This window comes from Ascidiella aspersa, chromosome 1, assembly GCF_963924565.1.
Source record: "Ascidiella aspersa chromosome 1, kaAscAspe10.2, whole genome shotgun sequence".
Classification (NCBI taxonomy): Eukaryota; Metazoa; Chordata; class Ascidiacea; order Phlebobranchia; family Ascidiidae; genus Ascidiella; species Ascidiella aspersa.
Window position 1 is genome coordinate 33,616,843 of NC_139447.1, and position 13,829 is coordinate 33,630,671.

The 13,829-nt window shown below is 34.3% G+C and overlaps 1 non-coding gene across 1 annotated transcript; it reads right to left on the reverse strand.

Annotated features, from left to right (window-relative positions):
- Positions 1-556: 556 nt before the first annotated feature.
- Positions 557-631, reverse strand: Trnat-ggu (transfer RNA threonine (anticodon GGU)). Its single transcript has one exon. It is a non-coding gene; the product is annotated as a tRNA-Thr (tRNA).
- Positions 632-13,829: the final 13,198 nt, after the last annotated feature.

The following is a 13,829-nucleotide window of genomic DNA, read 5'->3' on the forward strand; positions in this document are numbered from 1 at the left end:
ACTTATGTAGTACTGTGTGTGTGTTCTTAAACTACATCACCAATGACTCAATCCTAAATAGAAAACAAGTTATGTTAATGCCCTACTTATAATATTCACCACTTGGAAACCTATGAGATTTAGCAATAAAAAAGGTGTATTTCGTAGTACAAACTTTATGTGACAACTACATCATGATTTAGGATTGTTGCAGATGTAACCATTTCGTTTTGACAGAGTTTCCTGCTTTTTGCACGGTGTACATCGGACCGCATTCAAGACACTGCTTGAACTCAATGTGGAAACAGGCCGAGTGCTGGACAGATGGCGAGAAATACCCTGAAAAAATAACCCAAGCTGAAGTAGATAGCTATAATACAATGAATATAGAGTGAGTTTATCTGTTGAAACTTTTTCACAGCCGAGTCCAAAGTACAATAAATTTTGCAGTTATAGTTTAAGTTCTGGAAATCTAAAATTGAATCCCGTATATTATTTGTACAACGAGATCCATTGCAGAGTCACCGAATCTGTCGATCAATGACGCAAGCAGGGCATGCTAAAAAGAGTAGCCTGCAGCCTGCAGTAAGGTTCGAACTCACGACCTCAGGTCATACCAGGACCGTCGCTCTACCAACTAAGCTACACAGGCTCAGAGAGGAGCGAGGCGTGAAACAACCATACGCCAATCTTAACCGCCGGTCCGCGGATCGGTGCCAGTCCGTTTGAACTTTCCTGCCGGTCCGCCAAATATATTATAATTTTATATCTTAATTGTAAAATGAAAATAGATGTTGCAGGCTTCTCCAACAAAATTAGGACTTGTCCAGTTCCGCATTTTGCAGCATTGTGACGTAGAATAGACATAATCGTCTACTATGTAGCTTATCGTACTTCACGATGCGGTGCGTTGTGCCCAACATTGTTCCCTCTAAGGTGCGCAACTGCACAATTGCGCAGCTAAACCACACAATTTTCGCAGTAAAATTTGCTTTTCGCGCACTATTTACATCGCGATTCTTAACAGTGTGCTAAAGTCATCATATATCTATCTTCCTAATTAGACGTTTTGTTAATTTAACTAGAATAATGGGATATTTTTTCGCGATAACGCTTTGCTGCCATATCCTTGATTGCATTTAAACTCGACTGCAGTTGCATATTTCACATTTCCGAGTTTAACCCGGTAACAGAACGTTTTAAAATATATTGGCATGACAAAAGTGACGTCATCTATACAATTTTCACGACTCACTCCAACAAAAAAACATTGATCTGCCTGCTAACGCAGCCTTAAATTATTCTTGCGCACTAAAAAAAGTTGCGCAGTAGAATTTTTTTCTTCAACTTTAAAACTTTAGAACCAGTTTTCAATAGAGCCGCGTATAACACGTAATTGCTTATTAAATTGAAGTTTCCATTCTTTGGAAATTTTCCATTTCCTATCAACAAATTTGGTGATTTGTAGTTTAATTCGCCGATGGTATGAAGCGTGGCTTTCAAAATTGTCGACGTTTTAATCTATGTTTAGAAAATGCGACGGCCAAGCGCTTCTTTTTCGAGATTGAGGGTAATAAAAAGCTTGTACCTTACAAGCTTGTTTTCTACGTTGTTGAGAATTTCTTACAATAAAATATATTTTCTTTATCGGCGTGTTTGAGATTACTTGTGTCGGTGACTGCTAAATAAAACAACGATAACAAGCGGTAATTAGGCGTTGGAGGCGATAAGCACCGACGACTAACTTGTTTTAGATGCCAGGTGCAATGTTTCCGATACAACATCGCAGCAATCACGGTTTTATTTTTTTGATCATAGTTTACTGAGATTCAAAGGGGGGTGTCAAGACTCCTAGACACCCCCCACGCTATACGCCCCTGTATGATACGTAATCTGTAATTGTTGGTCAAAAAGCACCTTTAGAAGGGTCAGATCACAGTTGTTGAACACTATGTGTGCAATGTGGGTCTTTCATTTACCCTTCTTAAAATTACTAGCATAAACCGGAGCTGTTGTGTGGGTCAGACAACTCAAGTCCAACTTTAATTTAGAAAATGAAGTTGTGTTTTGATGTAGCTTTTTTGCGCAGTACCAAATCTCCGGTAAGGTCGCTAACTGTAAATTGTAAGGGTGTAATACCATATGAAGGTATATTTTTCAACCATGTATTGTGGGTGAATGATATGTATGTCCCATTCTGAGTATGTTGCTGTATATCAACCTTGTTTTGGTTACGTAAATGGCTGAAATAAAAGCTGTAGAACCGAGGTCGGAAAGGACTTTAGAGTTTTGACAAGAGACGGAATTTTTTCAACCGACTCCGCAGCCCTGGTCTTCACCAGTGTAGATATTTACTGAATGTACCTTTCTTGTATATTTCAGTCAGGTGATTGCCGATATGAGTAGTCTTAAAGCATCGGCTGACGCAGACGATGAACAGGCCCAGGTACACTGCTACGGGTTTGGTAAGTTGTGAGCTTGCCTTGTATAAAAGCAATTTTTTGTATCGTGATCTGTCAAAAAGTTGTCATTGTCTTCTGTTTGAAAGTTGAGTATGCCCGTTCCTGAAGAGTTATAACAGCTAACTTATCTTGTAATTTTATTTCTGTTTTTTAGACCGAATTGTTCAAAATCGTATTTTTTCGTGTTTGGCGCGAACGTTTTTCAGTTTTAATTGAATCTATTTGGCCTTTTTGGATACATTTGAAAAAGAACAGAACTTCTGTTGACGCGTTTGTTATGATAAAGAAAAGCGCGTAAAATTTTTTGCATTAGGACAACCAAGACATAAGAATAACATTTTATTACAACATACAAAAATAAATTGAATGTTGAATCTTGTGCAAAATAACCATCTCTGCAATAGTTTTGGTGGTGTTTTTAGAAAAAAAATTTACCGTAATATTACTTATACAGTAATGGTTATTTTTTCGTGGCTCTCTTGAAATAAGAAGTTAATTTTATAAAAGAGGCATTTTCTCGGGAATCCATTTTTGTTTTGTGCAAAAACGTGGTTTCACATGCAAGGCGTGATGCTCCAAATTGTTCCACACAGGCTGGCAGAATCTTACCAGCCTTCTGGTGACAAGCATTTTTGGTGTAAATTCTTCGGTTTTTTAGTTGTGCCCAAAAACTTAAATGATCTGTTCGTCAAAGGAATGTATCAACCTTGCCATGTTTAGGCGATAAACAAGATTATTAAGAAGTAAACGAATGAGAATACAGTTGCGCCGAAGGCTCAAAATTTTTTGTGACACAAAGAAATACATATAGGGTATGCTGAAGTACCTGGGGATGCACATGCCTGCTTTTCTTGCTCTAACACTGTTTCATGGATAAGCTGTTTTGGGGCAAACTCATGTGCACACATGCAGCCTAAAATCAGACTAAAAAGCAAGATTGTTTTTTTATTTTGAACTGGGAGAATTTTTTTAATGACAAAATAACAGTGTGTTATTATAATCCAAGTTAATAGAAATTGTTTGCCGAAATTAGAGTCACTCAGTAAAGTGCAACATGTCATAGTATGCATAATATTTGTTAGATGAATAGATATGCTCCAGAAACACAATAATAGCTAAACGAGGATGAAGGCCGTGCGAAGCGCGAAAAAATTTTGAGTTTACGTTATTAGAACAGCCAAAAATATAGTTTAAGCCTTAGATTGAACAGCATGGCCAAGTATATCCTCGTAATGCCCATGCGAATGTCATACCTGTCTATTTAACAGGAATTGCGACTATCATGATTGCTTTTTCAGCTCAATAAGAAGTATTTGCCAAATCAAGTAAAACTGCAAATACACAACAGTTCAATCGAATTTTAGTACTTTTTAAACTAATAAACAATCTATATGCCAAAGACTGGTTTTTCCCTGCTAAACAACGTGCTTTATACTTTTTTCAGAAGGGCACAAAAAAAGTATTTTCTGCCAATTTTAGTGCAAAATGTTCCTACATATTCAGCATTTAAAAAAATATTGGATTAAATATGTGTAGAACAAGAACACGTTTGTTTGGAAAATCGATCTTTTAAAAAAAAAAATTAAAATTATTTTTTTTTATTTATTTTTTTTTTTTGACCTATTTATTCTTCGGTTTTCTGTCTGATTCTAAGTCGCTAGCTTTCTGCCATACTGGTTCCACATAGCTTGAGGCTGTTTTAATAGGCTTCTGTAGAAAAACTCAGTATATTTCCCTGAAATCAATTTTTTTATAAACAAACAAAAATTTAAAAAGTGCAAGACTGTACATTCGGTGTAATGGCGCAGTAAAAAATAGTAATGTTCTTGAAGAAACTTTTAAGTAAAATTAAAGTTTAAAAACAATATATTTTATAAAAGGACGCATTTAAAAATCAAATATTTATTAGGTGGTCAAAGTTACAAGAACATGTTTTATTGACCAAAAAAGAAAAAATTAAAAGTTTTAAACTAATCTTTAGATACAATTTGACAATATTTTTTCTTGTAAATCTTGAAAAAAAAACTATTTTTACAAGCAGGGCATTCTTCAAAGCCTAATTCGTCATGTTGTATTTTTTAGCTTTACCGGACGGTTGTACGAGCTACACTGGCCCCCATACTGTTGAGTGCCTCAACGCACTTTGGTTGGAAATCGGTTGCAATAAAGAGGGTCGTAAGTTCCCAGGAAGTCTGGCAGATATTTCAACGATGTCTGGAACAAATTTAACGCAAGCTCATAGTGCAGTTTTTACATTTGTTCAAACCTAATGTTTTATGAAATTTGTGAGTTATTTCTAACATTGTAAATTTTCGTGTAAAATCTACAATATTGTTTTAAATAAACGGTCCAACTTTGACAAACGAGTTATGTATCATGTCATGGCATTTGCAACACATGTAGTGGTTATATTTGATTTTATGTAATAACTCCATAATGTGGCTTTTATACACTATCAGTTGGCAATACATCAACAAATAGGATGTTTTTGTTTTAATAATATCCTTTTGGGACATAATTATAAATCCATCCTTGTCAGGTAGATTCGCTCATATTAATTGTATTTTTATGCAGAACGCTTAAAGTTCAATTTGAGCACACACACAAAGAAGCAAATAGAGGCCAGCAAGAAGACCAACGTGACTGCTATGGATTCGGTAAGTCAATTGCTAGTCAACAAGCATACACTTTTAAATTTAGAGACAAGAGGTTGGTATCTAATGTTTACAGATGCCGCATGAGAACCGATAATAACTAGATAGGGGTCGATAGCTACAGAGAGCTAAAACGATTCTGTCACAATATTTTAGGCTTTTTCCCCTCAAGCAAAGGCCCCTAGGGGTGAAGACTCATAAACCTCTCATACGTACCTCCATACCACTAAACGTCATGTCTGAGAAAAAAAGTTCTACGATGCATACTTTTGTTATAAAGCTTCGGACGAAAATCGTTCTGAAACATACCATAGTAAACCATAGCAACTCAAAAAGAATAAGGGCAAAAACAAGATATGTTCCGAAAATCAATTTTCGGCCCATATAAGTTGGATAGCATTGTCAAAATGGTGAACTCAATTACGAACAACAATAATTGTAATTTTCATAAAACTTACCATAAAATGCAGTGTTTTGATACGCCGGTTTGGATATAACATATACAAAGTATGTTATCAACAAATTATAAAAGATTTGCTGTACAATGTACTGACTGAAGTGTTTAAAAACTTTTTTAGAAAATCACAACTTGAAATATTTTGCGGAAGCATTGTCAATAAGAAAATTAATTAGCTGCAGAAAATTCTTTGCCCTATTTTAGCCTTAGCTGTTACAAACCAAAGGTTTGAAATTGCATTAGCATTTAACTTTAGGTCTTTAAAAAACAAAACAATTCAAAAAGTTAAAAAACAAATATTTCACAAAAATCCCCGTTTATGGCGCTGGACTAAATCATTAAGTGGAGTTACTGCAAGGCAAATTTTTGCATTCTGACCCGGAAGGCAAATTTTTGCATTCAAATTTTGCTTGCAAGGCAAATTTTTGCATTCTGACTCTGAATTTGTAAAAGTGTTTTTTTTTCTGTAGTATTTCCCACCGAATGCTTTGGTGATGGCCTGACGCTACTCCCCCCAACCTGTATAATAGGGGTGTGGAATGGAGTCGGGTGCAAAGAAGAAGGGAAAGGGTTTTTTAATGTTCTTGAGCCCCCAGAAAAGGAAAAGCTTCAGAATACTCAAATTATGTAAGTTTTTTTTATTGGTGTGATTTCGATGCATGTTTCCTTTTTATATTCTGCTGCGGTTTTAATAGTTTGTGCAACAGTGCTATGACATATTTCTGCATTTAGGTATACTTAAAAAAAAGTTGAATGCGTTTTTAGCATTGGAAGAAAAACTTTTTCAAAAAACAAGTTATCTAAAAAAACTTAAAACGTAAACACAAATTTCTATATTTCTAACCAGATAAGCTGTCATAAAATTAAAATACCTGGTTTCGATGTTAGTCTAAATTACTGTCGGCGTTTTTTTTATAAATGCAGACCCTTAATATTATTCCACAATGTTAAATTTGTTTGTTTTTTAGAGAGTTGTTAGAAACTTTTCGAGACATTCATGATTCAGCATTGAGCGGAAACGTAACAGATCAACTGGAATGCTTTGGATTTGGTTGGTTTCATTTAGAAATAATTAAAAAAAATATTTAAGATTTTGTTGGAAATGAATGCTAAGTGTTTTCCTAACGGGCGAAAGAATATAACATTTTTTGCTTTCCAATAAGGAAGACGCCAAAGAATAATATCTTAACAAATCTTGGATTTAAACCATTTACCAATGAAAGATAAAACCTAATCGACGTTATAATTTTTGCCTTAATATTTTGAGGTTTTATCGTGTTTAAAACTTGCTACTGTGTAAATTGTTGTCCTTAAGACTAAATTATTGTCCATTTAACAACGTTACAAAGGTTGTTACAAAAACTTTGAGTCTTTGAAGTCTCCCAATTAATTTGAATAATAAAAAAAAAATTGAAAAATTCCTATATTTTTTCCAAAGTCTTTGAATATGTTTTATGTCAAACTAAATTATGTTTTTGGAAAAAGCAGTTGTAAAACCAAAATTTTAACTAATTATAGTCCTTGGAATTTATACTGTTTTTTACGACTTATATTCGCAAATGTCAAGCGGTCAATTTTAGGTCTTTTAAAAGCTATAAATTTCTTTTTAAAGATCTTTAAATGGTATTAAGTTGTTTTCTTAAAATTGTGGGGCAACTCGGGTTAGACATTAAATATAACAGAAAAGAAGCATTTTTGTTCTATTTTATAGAATTTCCTGAAGAATGTGAGGCTTTTGAGCCAGCTTTATCAAAAGAGTGCGTCGCTGCTGTGTGGTTGGAAACCGGTTGCTTGGAGGAGGGAAATGAATATCCTCTTGGTTTAAGTCAAAACGACTTTTTGAACAAATATCAACATTTGAATCTTCAGTAAGTGTTATGAAAAAACGCATTACATATTATATATATTTTTGTGTGTGAAAAAGTTTTATATCCTTGCAAAGACCACTTATAACTATGAATGCCAGATAATATCGCATTGGAGCCAATGCCCGATGCTAAGTTGTAGTATCAACACTATAATGCTGATATATATGGTTGCTAATCCGAAATTAAGGCAATGTAGGTACTTCAGCCATTGTCTGCATTACTGTATTGTAAAGTCTTTGAAAAATCTATATTTTTTTAAGTCTTTGAATGGTCTTTAAATTTATCCAGCTTAAGCTATTCGCTTCAAAATTGCCGTTTTAAAACGAACGTTAATCGATTTACCATTAGGTCTTTGAATGTCTTTAAATTTTTAAGTGTTTGGCAACTCTAAATAAATAAACCATTTAAGGTAACTGTACTTCTACCACGAAACTAAAGCAAATCTTAGTATAATACGCGGATATTATTACCTTTGTATGTTTTAACATTTTATCAAACAATCTTGCTTATTAGATTATAATAATTACACCATTTGGTTCGGATCATACTGCTATATTTTTTGCTAAAAATGTTCGTTTTTGGAGTCGTCAAACTTTGTATCTGTAATAATAGACAACACTTCTTCTACTTTACTTTTTGACTGTAAATTTTCTTATATTTATTTTTTTTCAGACAGGTTCGTGTAGAAATTGCAGAACTGCATAGCAGAGCCGACACTCAACAAGATGCTCAACAGCAGTGTTACGGGCGCAGTTGGGTTTTATGAATTTTACCTTTTTTGTGCTATATTATTTGCAACCTGTCGCCCGCGCGTCAAATGCTCCCCCCAAAACAAAAATATGTTGTCCACGGCAGGCTTTAGTGGCAATCCTTTAAAATTTTGTTTCTTTAAATTCGCTTTCAATTAGTTTTATTTGCTCTTTCAACAAGACATGTCAGTCGCATAGTTAGTTTGTTAAGCGTTATATTTGCAAATCGACCAGGGTAACGGATCGAATCGCAAGTTTTTTTAAATATCGAGTATAGATATCGAAAACTTCGTTAAGGTTTTTTGTCTGAAAATCGACAAGTTCTAATTTTGTTTGATTTTTTAAACGAATTTCCCATATTGATTAGTGCTGGCTAATGAACCCTTTAAAAATGCTACCTATTTCTGTGTGGGCTTTGAGTTCATACAACGTCATTGATACGAAATTTACCCTAATTACTTTAATTTTTTGTGTAGCTTTCCCCGAAGGCTGCAAAGGTCCAACAGCTCCACACAGCATCGAGTGCCTTGATAATATTTGGGTAGAAGTTTGTCTGGCGGAGGGCAATGGTTTGCCAAGCAAAAGACCCGACTCAGAATCAGCTGCTTTGTCAGCTTTGTCTTACACGTAAGAAAAACCTTTTTAACTTTTTTGGCATTAATGCTGATACTCTAAGAAGAGCCATTCCACCCTATTGGGTTCATATTGTTATATCACATTTGTTTCTTTGTGCAAATTCCGGGATTCTGACATTGGTCAGCTATTTTTGATTTATGATTGTTTTATGTAATATTTAATTTCGTCATGTCATTTCCATAATTTAAAACAGTTTTGAAAATCGATTAAAACATCCAAAAATCCCTGTTTATTTTAAATCATTCCTTAGTTATGCTTACAATTACTGACTGGTTTTATACACACATACCTACACTATCTCCTTACTTGTGTTCACACTAACTGAAGATGATACAAGTTCGTATCGAAACGTCTTAATCAAGATTATGTCGATCTACTCGACTCTTTTGGCTTTGAAATTTATTATTAAGCTACATTACAGATCCGTGCATAGTGTACCTCAACACGTTTTATATTTTTAGAGAAATAGTTTCTCAGTTTGAAGCAACCCGCACATCTGCACTTGCTAATGATAGTGCTGCTCAAGAAAGCTGCTATGGACTCGGTATTTATTTTTGCTTTTTGAATCTGTTGACTATCTTTTTGTATTTTTAATTTTTTAATTTCATGTGTCGTAGCAACTATACTGACTTTGGCCTAGCAGCAGCATGTAAATCAATAGTGAAATACGTGATATTGATTTTCAACATCAATTGAAAATTAATAAAGACTCCTAAAGAGAAATTCGAAACGTTTGAAATGCTATCTACTTCTGAATGGGCATTGATATTTCTACCAAGGGCGTATCCAGAAATTCAAAAAAGGGGGGTCCCGAATTTTCAATTTAAGGAAGTCCCCGTTTTTTCGTCTGACCTTAATGACGTCATAAAACAGTGACAAATATGACGTCATAAAATAGCGATCGTAATGACGTCATTAGTATTAAAGAAAAGATCAGAACAACGAATTATCGTCCAGCAAAAGCGCCAACCTTTTTCTAGTCAAGGGCTAAAACCAAACTAATAAAGGTATTTGCGGGCCGCACAAAGTGTTAACTAAGAATGGTCCAGCCCGCAGCCAAAAGGTTGCCGACCTCTGTCTTACACCAACATCTGTCGACCTAAAAGAAGGATTTTCGACTCCCCTCGGATGCGCCACTGATTTATACTACGTCTTACTACAACCTCTAACTACTATGCTCCTATAGTGCAATAGCTTATACCAGTGCTTCTTAAACTTGTTTTAGTTTAGTTTACCCCTAACATCTATCTACAGATTTCATTCACCATTGTCTCATGATATGATAAAACTATCTCGTCTGTATATAACAGCACAAATTGTTTCGCAAGCTATCATCCATTTATGACGGTTCACCCTTATTCACCCCTTTTGGTTGGTTCACCCCTGCAAAAATTGTATTCGCCCTGGGGTGAACCATTTACCTTATACAATCGATTAATTTTTTTATTTATTTCAATAATTAATAAATATAGCTTGTGAAATGCGGTTAACTTAAAACGAAAAACTGAACTTTGAAGCTTACAAAGGTAAACTTACTTTTACCCTTTTTAAAGATAAAATAATGTAATTTGGTAAATTATCAAAAAAGTTTCTACTTTTTTAATAATAAAAACATTTCGTATTTCATGTTGTTTATTTTGCCTTGCAGTGTTTCCGGCGTATTGCTCCACCTACTTGGGGCCCCACTCATTGGAATGTCTGAACTTTTTGTGGAAGAAAAATGGTTGTTTGGAAGACGGAACGAAATTTCCGGAAACTTTGGCTCAGAATGATTTCAGTGCACTGGCTTCAAAAAATATCAGGTTGCCTTGATATTTGATTGTAAAGTTATTCATTGTATTGCAGAAACGGTAAATGTAAATGATTACATGTCTATTGTCTATTTAAAGGTGTTCATAAATATTGGAAATTTCGGGAAATCACTCTTCTCTTAAATATTTAGTACATCTTATTGCAGAAAAGTTAACAAAATATTTTGTTTTACTATTTTTAAAATATCACATATTTATATTTCTAACACAAGAATGAAATGAAATTATGTTCCATGATAAATCCTGTTAGCCCAGGGTTTCTTAAACTGGGGTCCATGAACCCCTTGGGGCTTCGTGAACTAGTTTTAGGGGGTACGAGAAAGCCCAATTGAAATATTAGTGTATATTTAAAAGGAAATCAATTTTTCGAAGAAAACAGTTTAGTTAAAAATAACAAGGTTTTACGCTGAACTCATTAAGATTCCATTTTACTTTTAACTTTTTAGACCAAAATCAGCAGATTTATGAAGTCTATTTGTATATTGTGACGTAAATTTATACGTCATTTTCGTTTTTTTTGGGGGCCTACGATGGTGCACGCGAGGAAAAAAAAATTAGGGGGCCGCCGTAAAAAAAGTTTAAGAACCCCTGTGTTAGCAATATTAACAAGGGTTTACTAATGATACAAATTTCTGGGCACTTTACAAATTTCTGCGCACAAAAATTTTTAGTTTAATATACCTGTTTTTAATAACCTATTTTTTTTTATTATTTAATAGAGAAGTTGAAGACTCTGTTAGCAGTTTGCGGTCAGATGCAAATCAGGGAAATGCTGAATCACAACTTTCCTGTTTTGGCTTCGGTAGGACACCTTTCCTGCTTTATATTTATTTCAAATTGTTTTTTGACTGATTACTGCTTAACACACAAAAAGTGTTCTTGTACCACTACTTGATTAATAATGGACTTAACAGCGACAGTTAGGTTTTTGGTTTTCATCGCTGTTTTCCTCAGGTTATGATTTTTTTTAAATGTTACCTTCTACCCAGTCCTGAGATTTTGTTCGATAAATAATTAAGTGTCAGTTTAGTTGATGAAAACGAAGTTGACATCAGAAGTGTTTTATAATTGTTTTAAAAAATACCAAGTTGGAAGAACAATGTGTTTTCGTTTAGCGATGCAAAATTTAATTTTAAGCTTCTAATCTACAATATACATATTTATATATATAATACGCTAGCCTTAGTGGGCACTTAAATAAATGTCGCTTGATTACAGAGATAACTGTAATGCTCACTAGTTGTTTAATGTTATTGCTATTTGCAGTCTTTCCCGAAGATTGTGTAAAGTTCGATCCCGTTTTGTCGGTCCCTTGCCTGAAATCTATTTGGAAGGAGGCGGGATGTCTGCCTGAGGGTGACAAATTCATGGATAAACTTGACAGCGCTCAACTCACTGAACTTCAGAACCAAGATTTAACGTAACTTTTCGCTTTATATTTATTTAAAAAAGAGTGTTTTTCTCGAGGAATACTCCCAATTTTGATTTTTGGCTATTTCAATAAACAGGTCGGAATGAGAAATACCTGAAACCCTCCCACGAAAGCTGTTTGATACGTTTTCGTATTTTTACATTATATTCATTCAGTTGTTTTTATATTATATTCATTTATGGTATGCTGCACCTAACTAACTTAACTGTTAGCCGGTTGGCTCATTAACATGTGATAGATTTAAATCGTTTTTTAACCATATTTGATAGCCGGTATAACAAGTTGCAGCATCATTAGTACTGCTTTACAAAACCCTCTATTTGAAAGTTATATCACAATTAAGAACCCTCAAAACTGTAAGGTCCTAAAGGAAACCTGTGTTAAATTAGCTGTTTTTAATTATTTTTAGATCGGCACGATTGATATTTGAAGGAATACATGAGCAAGCTAATCAGAATAACGTCACTGAACAGCTGAACTGCTTTGGGATAGGTCAGTCATGTATTTGTTTTATTTATCTCACCTTCTTACCTTATGTAGGGTATATATTTAAATAAATTCGATTTTTATATCACGTGAAAGTGTAAGCTTCAATCACTGGTCTACAAAAAAAAAAACATTGTCCGGTTTTGATTTTGTCATCTGATTCTAACTAATTTTGGGTCGGTGAATCCGAATATCAACACAGATTTGCTCTATCACGTCAGGTTTTTTAGTAATGACCAATTTTAGTTTTACAACCCAACATTATGGTTTGACTACCCTAATAGGTTTGCGTGTGTGTTGAAGCTCTCTGAATGCTTGTCATATTAGTTTTGGAAAAGAAATACAACAAAATTAAGCCAGATTTAGAGCACCCCCACCATTAACTCCAAATGAGTTAGCGTTTGACTGGCATACATTCGAATTGAAGATGCTGGATCTAAGGGCTAGGGCCGCATCTACCATTAAAAATACTCACGGTACTTTGCGAGTTTTGACCTATTGCTCATTGCGACAAAGTTTCATTTCCTGTTTTTGTTTATTTTCCACAAATTGATCAAAAAAATTTCACTGTGTGTTCCTCTGAAAGGAGTTGTTTACCCCATAGTTTTACCCCATTACTGATGACAGTAGAAAAGATTATTCTTCCACCTTGGCATATCAAACGTGGGCTCATAAGGCAATATGTTAAAGCTTTCAACTCTAATGGAGAATGCTTCAAATGTATCTGCTTAAAGTTTCCTGTGTTGACTAGGAAAAGCTAAAAACTTGAATATGCAATTGGCCCAAATTCGTCAATTTCGAAAAGATTTAAATTTAGTGTCATCTATGTCCTCAAAGGAAGCTAGAGGTTCGAAAGTCTTTGTTGAAGCTATACACAGTTTTCTTGGAAGCAATCAAACTGACAACTACAAAGATCTGTTGCAAGAGTTTCTCTCCAACTTTTAAGCTATCAGTTGCAATATGAGCATTATTTTCCGAAAACTTTGGCAGCGTTGGTAGGGAGTAGGAGACGCGTTATCACCAAGACATAAAAAAATGGAAGAGCGCTACCAAGGGTTATAGGACTGTCACATGATGTCAGACTATGGCTGGAGTTTAAAAAGAGATAAGCATTATACAACAGAAAATTTTTGAAAAGAAAAAATTTCCGTCATTGATTTTTTGTAACTGATATAGTGTTTCCGTGTTTTATTTAAGTGATATGTTAACTTACATATATAAATTATTTTTGTGAATAGATCTATTTGCTCATTACCTTACAGATATGTCATCAACTATAGGTAATTGTCTAGTAG